Raw genomic sequence first — 8,340 nt, forward strand, 5'->3', positions numbered from 1 at the left:
AGTCACTGTCCATTAGCATAGTAAGATTCTATAGAATCATTACTTGTCTTCTCTGTATATACTGCCTTTCCTGTGTCCTCCCACCCTGCTACATTATGTGTGCTAATCGTAATGCCCCCTTTCCCCCTTATCCCTCTCTTCCCACCCATTCTCCCCAGTCCCTTTTCCTTTGGTAACTGTTAGTCCATTCTTGGGTTCTGTGATTCTGCTGCTGCTTCATTCCTTCAGTTTTTTTTCTTTGTTCTTATACTCCATAGATAAGGGAAATCATCTGATACTTGCCTTTCTCCACCTGGCTTATTTCACTGAGCATAATACCCTCTAGCTCCATCCATGTTGTTGCAAATGGTAGGATTTGTTTTCTTCTTATGGCTGAATAATATTAATTGTGTATATGTACCATCTCTTCTTTACCATTCATCTCCTGATAGACACTTAGGTTGCTTCCATTTCTTGGCTATTTTAAATAGTGCTGTGATAAACATAGTGTAAGATAAATTCTAGCCAAAATAAGCAGGCGAAGAGAGGCAAAAAAGGGCCAGGTAGTTTATTTGAACACAAATTCCCAGGTGATGTTCTGCAGTCTGGCTATCACAGGCCAAGGAAGTCACACTCAGCAGGGCAGGCAGCGAGTTTTTAAAGAAGGTAGAGGGAGTCAGAGCTTAGATTTAAGGTGGTGTGAGGATTGGCTAGCTTAAGGCACATTTTTCAGGTTGGGAGGGGGCAGCAGCCGGGGACTTCGACACGTCATCAGTGTCTGACATGCTCCCCCCTCCCCCAAGTGCCTTCAGCCTTACATTCCAGCCTTTTGGTCATAATGGGTGATGACTTGATCTGGCTACTTTTGGCTGACAAGGGGCGTCGTGGGGGGCAGGAGTTCGTAGCATGTAGTTACATTGCTCTGACTGCAAATATCTTGCCTTGCTTTCTCCAGAGGCTCTCACTTTATTCTGTTTAAGCTTATGGTCTCTGTCTCATTTTCTCCTCTACAGATAGAGACTCTAGCTGCTGCCAGGGAAAAGGGGCGACAACCGCTCTAGCTGCTTCATGCTGAGAAGGGGCACAGTAAAGGGTGCAGCTAGGTTTTTATCACTGATCAGTTGGGAGGGCCTCGGAAGGTTGGCGCTTCTATTCTGAAAGGACAAACTTGATGAGATTAAGAATGCATAGCTGAATATGAGAACTGGAAATATGAACTGTCTAATTGAGAATCATAGCCAGGTATTATGGGGAAATTAAAATTCTGGATTGAGTTTACATCTCAATGACTAGTATTAGGATTTAGTATAGATAAGACTGCATTATTGAAACAATACTTTTCTCTAAAATCACCCTTATTTTTATTAGAAGAAGCCAGATTAAGAAAAGAATTAACACATGGCTTTATTATTTGCAGAAGTGCAGCAAGAAGAGCAATTGATTACACAGGCTCTTTTAAATGTGCTTTGCTGGAACTTTTTGTAAGGAATTTCAGAGTGAACTTTTAAAGGCCTCTTGAGGCCAGAAAGCCAAACCAGACTTGCCATCAGGTTTTGCCTGTAGATTTGGGTGAATTCCTCACTTCTTGAGGTCTCCAAGACATCCTGAGGTTCCTGCTCTTGCCAGGAAGTGACCTTCTTTACTCACCTGGTAAGGCTGCTGGGAACTCTGTAAGCAAGGTAGCAGGCCAGGTCTTCCACAGGGCTTTGTTGGCTTTATAAAGTCAATCTTAGTTTTTTAAAGTTGTCTTTTCATATCTGAGTTTACACACGTGTCTCTCAGGTATGACGTTCCAGTTAAAGCTTTGGTAATATAACTAGAGTTTCTAATTGGTCTTCTTACAAGGAAAGCAGATTCTTATTGAACTTGTGCAAATAAACATACTGCCATGAAATATAAAAATAGTCACTGAGAGTTTTTTTTAATTCTGGAGGGATCAGGTAGAGAGAAAGATAAAGTTTCCATTCTGCTTATAAAGGCAGTCATTTACTAAACTGTTGTCAGCTTAAGAGAAAAAGCTTAAAACACTTTATTAACATTTGAAACAAAAAGCCACAAAATCATCTTCTTTAGTTTACTTAATCTTATGTAACTAATACTTGTTCTGCTGAAATCTAGTTCTTTACTACTTAAGAGTAAAAAAACAGTGACTATAAATAATAAAAGATTTACAAATGACAATGGTTAAAGATCTGATGAGAGCTTACTGCAAGACAGTTGACATAAGGAAATTCTGATATTTCTGTAACACAAAACATTCAGTAACAAAGTTTAGCATTATTCTTTTTGACAGTGCTTTCTAGGTAATTAAGCAGGTAATTATATATCAGATAAATAAGCTAAATTAGCCAAATACTTTCTCCAATGAGAAAAAGTTCCTCTGACATGTTCCAGGGGCCTTCTGGAAAATATCAAGAGTTAACGAGGTAAAAATATCTTTTTAAATTTGATTTTGGGAAGCTATTAAAAGTTTTCAGGCACTTGCTTAAATAGGATTATAGGTTGCTATGAAGCAATACTTATCTATTTAACCAGAATGACAACAAAATACCTCAAAGGCAAATAAGGAAGGTTACACAGTTGTTAGCAAACTTCAGCTTTTAGTCCTTTTAATATTAAGATCTCATTTTCTTAAATACTCCAACAACTCATTGAGACTTTAAGCATGAGAAACTTCTTTGATAAAACAATTAGAGAACTTTTTGCAGTTTTTCAATATTAAGAGCAGACTAACAGTTAAGAAAACTTTGTCTTTTTAACTGAAAACAAAATTCTAATTTTGCTGTGTACTTTATACCGAGACTCATTTGCTTTAATTTTATATAGCATGACCATATTAAATTCTTCTACAAACTTTCTACCTTTTTTACATTTAGATTTCTCCCTCTAAATAAACAGCTGTACTTTAGAACAAAATTACTTTCTTTTCTCAAAAGACACATTCTTTAGCATGCAGAAATGTTTTCTTTATTACTTTAAGTAGTTTCAATTAGAACTTAAAATCATTAGGTACCTTAATTTTTAGTGAATACTGAGAAGTAGGCTATTATAAACTGTTACACTAGCATTCTTTGGATTGACAAATTTATGAACATTTTATAATTTCTGTTTACTATGAGCTTTACAACACAAACTCTCACTAAGCACAAAGTATTATCTTTTTTTTTTTTGAGAGGGCATCTCTCATATTTATTGATCAAATGGTTGTTAACAACAATAAAATTCAGTATAGGGGGTCAGCACTCAATGTACAATCATTAATCCATCTCAAGCCTAATTCTTGTCAGTCTCCAATCTTCTGAAGCATAACGAACAAGTTCTTACATGGTGAACGAATTCTTACATAGTGAATAAATTCTTACATCGTGAACAGTACAAGGGCATTCATCACAGAAACTTTCGGTTTTGATCATGCATTATGACCTATAAACAATCAGGTCAAATATGAATATTCGTTTGATTTTTGTACTTGATTTATATGTTGATCCCACATTTCTCCTATTATTATTATTATTTTTATTTTTAATAAAATGCTGAAGTGGTAGGTAGATGCAAGATAAAGGTAGAAAACATAGTTTAGTGCTGTAAGAAGGCAAATGTAGATGATCAGATGATCAGGTGTGTGCCTATGGACTAAGTATTAATCCAGGCTAGACAAGGGCAGCAAGACATCCATGGATGCAGAAGATTTCTCTCAAAGCAGGGGGGGTGAGGTTCTGAGCCTCACCTCTGTTGATCCCCAAATTCTCACCTGATGGCCCCCCTGCGACTGTGCCTGTCTTAGGTTGTTCCTCCCTTGAGGAATCTTACCCGTCTCTGGCTAACCAGTCATCTTCCAGGGCCATACAGGGAAATGTAAAGTTGGTAAGTGAGAGAGAAGCCATATTGTTTGCAAAGGTTAGCTTTTTACTTCTTTGCAGATTTATGCCCTGTGGCTTCTATGCCCAGCACTTGTCTCGAGGTATCTTTACCACCTGGAGGAATTATGATACTCGGTAAATTCAATATGAGGCACGAATTCTATTTAAGGGTTGTAATTAGGAAGGAAGAAGAAAAGCTATAGATGTAGCATATGAAGGAAACATGGGAGGATTGATTATTTCTTTGACATATCTTCTTGTATAGTACCTTAAGTATGTATAGGTTTTAAACTACTAACTAATTTGCACACACATATTAACATAATAGGAATACGGTGACATAAACAAAGCAAATCTATAATTTCCATCCATCTCCAGTGAAGCCAAGAAAACCATTTAGGCACCCTAGGCATTTGTGAAAATTTATCTATGATATGATGGATATTGTCCAACTGTACTTGAACCATCAGACAAATTAAAGCAGCCCATTTCTGGGATCTGTTCACATCCCATATGTTCTTTTAACCATAGATAGTCTATAGTCATGAGATTTTGGAGTGCTACAACTTGCACCCCTCCCAACTCCTGGTTGAGTTCCAACAGTACAGATCCGGTCAAATTCGTTGTCTCACTGTATGCACATGCCAGCCTAGACATCTCCCTCCTCATTCCTGTGGCAAGTCCAGGAGACGGTGGGCTGGATGCCAAAGTATATCTTTTTAACTCAGCAAAATTTTAAGGTTTTAGGTTATCATAAAGATTTCTAGGCTGTTGATAGGTGTACACACTGTAACACACAATTAAAAAGGTGTTCACTTGCCACACTTATTTAGTTAATTCATTCGTAACAACTATGCTAGATTACTTACAAGACCTTTACTGAATATTAGACAAAGCCAAGCCTTTAAGCATTTTATTCTTAAAATATTTAGCATATAACATCAACTTAAATGACCTTAGGTAAACTTAGGCAGCTGATAACTACAAGGACATGCTCGCCTTAGCCAAACCCAAATTAGCATTAATGCTTAACAGTTTTATCAGATTTTCTGGAAGTTTTAGAATGCCTAATTTTCACAAGCACTTGTTTTTAAATCAATTTTTATTAATACCATCCAGAGGTAGGAAAATATTTTTCATCCATACACCTAGATACACAAACATACAAACTGAGATACAACGACTACAGTCAGCAACACCCCCCACACAAAAACATATACACAGACAGACAAACTGATATAAAGACTTGAGTCACTGATATCCAATTGCTTTCCCTCTCTTCAGCTTCCTGTCTGTGGCTTCTGGAACCAGAGGGTGGGAGGAGCCTGTTCTGGTGGGGGAAGAGGGCGGTGAAGGTGGAAGGAGAGGGGGAGGTGTGGTGCAGCCACTGCAAGAGGGGAGCAGGACAACGGCATGGTTGAGAATGTAGGACTTTACGATGGCGGCGACATGTGTGAAGACAAAGGACTTAATGATGGTGGTGGAGAGAGGGGAGGGGATTTCGAGTTGAGGGAGGTGGGCAACTGAGGTCCTCTGGCAGATCTGAAAAGGAAAAAGGACTTAGCAGAGTAAGAGGCTGACAATCTTTAACTGGAGATCGGGCTAGGAGAACCTGAGTCATTGAACACAACATAAAGGTCTGGATGGGAGTGCAAAGTTCAAAAAGCCTGCACATATGGGATTTCACTCTACTCTCCGCTCCAGTGGCAATAATTAATCAAGTCAGTGAGGAGGCCAAAATCAAAAGTTCCCTCAGGGGGCCAACAAGATTGCTTGTCCAAGGGATACTGAGGCCCGGCCTCAGAGCAAAGGAAGACTAGCTTCCGTTTGCGAACTTCTCAGGACAAATACAGAGTAGCCAAGTTAGAAATGAGACACCACAACGGGGTCTGAGCCTCTGCTTTCAAGGGCTGGTTCCCCATGACTGTGCCACTTCCCAACTAATCCTGCTGAGAGGATTGCCCAGCATCCCAAGTGCACCAAGTCAGGGTAGACAGCCTGGGAGCCTGGGTGAGGGACATCTCCCCCACCACAGGGCCAGGGGCGGGTATCCTGGATACCCGCAACGGATGGGCTGGATGCCCAAACCTGAACGTATATACGATTTTGGATGGACCAGGTGAAACAGAGTTAGGAAGGGAAGCAGACCAGGGGGAAACTGAGGGACTCACAGGAAAATAGTCCACACACAGCAAAGAGCAGGCTGAAGTCCCAGGTCGGAGAAGGAGGGAGCAGAGCCGCCAGTGGCCGGTTGGGGCCCTGTGCTCATGCTCCTTCCTGGTATATTGGCACCAAATGTAAGATAAATTCTAGCCAAAATAAGCAGACGAAGAGAGGCAATAAAGGGCCAGGTAGTTTATTTGACTGCAAATTCACGGGTGATGTTCCACGGTCTGGCTATCACAGGCCAGGAAAGTCACACTCAGCAGGGCAGGCAGTGAGTTTTTAAAGAAGGTAGAGGGAGGCAGAGCTTAGATTTACAGCGGTGTGAGGATTGGCTAGCTTAAGGCACATTATTCAGATTGGGAGGGGGCAGCAGCCGGGGACTTTGGCACATCATCAGTGTCTGACATGCTCACCCCTCCCCCCAGTGCCTTCAACCTTACACATACAAGTGCATATGTGTTTTTCAAACTGGGCTCCTGCATTCCTAGGGTAAATTCCTAGGAGTGGAATTCCTGGGTGAAATAGTATTTCTATTTTGAGCTTTTTGAGGAACCTCTATACTGCTTTCCACAATGGTTGAACTAATTTACATTCCCACCAGCAGTGTAGGAGGGTTCCCCTTTCTCCACATCCTCACCAAGATTTGTTGTTGTTTGTCTTTTGGATGTTGGACATCCTTACTGGTGTGAGGTGATATCTCATTGTAGTTTTAATTTGCACTTCTCTGATGACTAGCGATGTGGAGCATCTTTTTATGTGCCTGTTGGCCATCTGAATTCCTTCTTTGGAGAACTGTCTGTTCAGTTCCTCTGCATAATTTTTATTGGCTTATTTGCTTTTTGTTTCTTGAGGTGCATGAGCTCTTTATATAATTTGGATGTCAACCCCTTATCAGATATGTCATTTATGAATATGTTCTCCCATACTGTAGGATGCCGTTTTGTTCTACTGATGGTGTCCTTTGCTGTACAGAAGCTTTTTAGTTTGATATAGTCCCACTTGTTCATTTTTGCTTTTGTTTCCCTTGCCGAGGGAGATATATTCATGAAGAAGGTGTTCATGTTTATGTCCAAGGTGTTTTTTTATAAGAGTTTTATGGTTTCATGACTTACATTCAGGTCTTTGACCCATTTCGAATTTACTTTTGTGTATGGGGTTACACAATAATCCAGTTTCATTCTCTTGCATGTAGCTGTCCATTTTGCCATCACCAGCTGTTGAAGAGGCTGTCATTTCCCCATTGTATGTCCATGGCTCCTTTATCATATATGAATTGACCATATATCCTTGGGTTTATATCTGGGCTGTCTATTCTGTTCCACTGGTCTATGGGTCTATTCTTGTGCCAGTACCAAATTGTCTTGATTACTGTGGCTTTGTAGTAGCACTTGAAGTCAGAGAGCATAATTCCCCTGCTTTATTCTTCCTTCTCAGTATTGCTTGGCTATTCAGGGTCTTTGGTGGTTCCATATGAATTTTAGAATTATTTGTTCTAGTTCATTGAAGAATGCTGTTGGTATTTTGATAGGGATTGCACTGAATCTGTAGATTGCTTTAGGCAGGATGTCCATTTTGACCATATTAATTCTTCCTAGCCAAGAGCATGGGATGAATTTCCATTTATTAGTGTCCTCTTTTATTTCTCTTAAGAGTGTCTTGTAGTTTTCAGTGTATAGGTCATTCACTTCCTTGGTTAGGTTTATTCCTAGATATTTTATTCTTTTTGATGCAATTGTGAATGGAATTGTTTTCCTGATTTCTCTTTCTTCTAACTCATTGTTAGTATATAGGAATGTGACAGATTTCTGTGATTAATTTTGTATCCTGCAACTTTGCTGGATTCAGATATTAGATCTACTATTTTTGCAGTGGATTCTTTAAGGTTTTTAATGTACAATATCATGTCATCTGCAAACAGGGACAGTTTAACTTCTTCCTTACCAGTCTTTTATTTCTTTGTGTTGTCTGATTGCTGTGGCTAGGACCTCCAGAACTATGCTGAATAAAAGTGAGGAGAGTGGGCATCCTTGTCTTGTACCCAATCTGAAAGGAAAAGCGTTCAGATTCTCGTTGTTAAGTATAATGTTGGCTCTGGGTTTGTCATATATGGCCTTTAATATGTTGAGGAACTGGCCCTCTATATCCATTTTGTTGAGCGTTTTTACCATGAATGGATGCTGAATTTTCTTGAATGCTTTTTCAGCATCGAGGGAGATGATCATATGATTTTTGTCCTTCTTTTTGTTTATGGAGTGGATGATGTTGATGGATTTTCGAATGTTGTACCATCCTTGCATCCCTGGGATGAATACCACTTGATTATGATAGATGATCT

Source organism: Manis javanica, chromosome 7 (assembly GCF_040802235.1).
Source record: "Manis javanica isolate MJ-LG chromosome 7, MJ_LKY, whole genome shotgun sequence".
Lineage (NCBI taxonomy): Eukaryota > Metazoa > Chordata > Mammalia > Pholidota > Manidae > Manis > Manis javanica.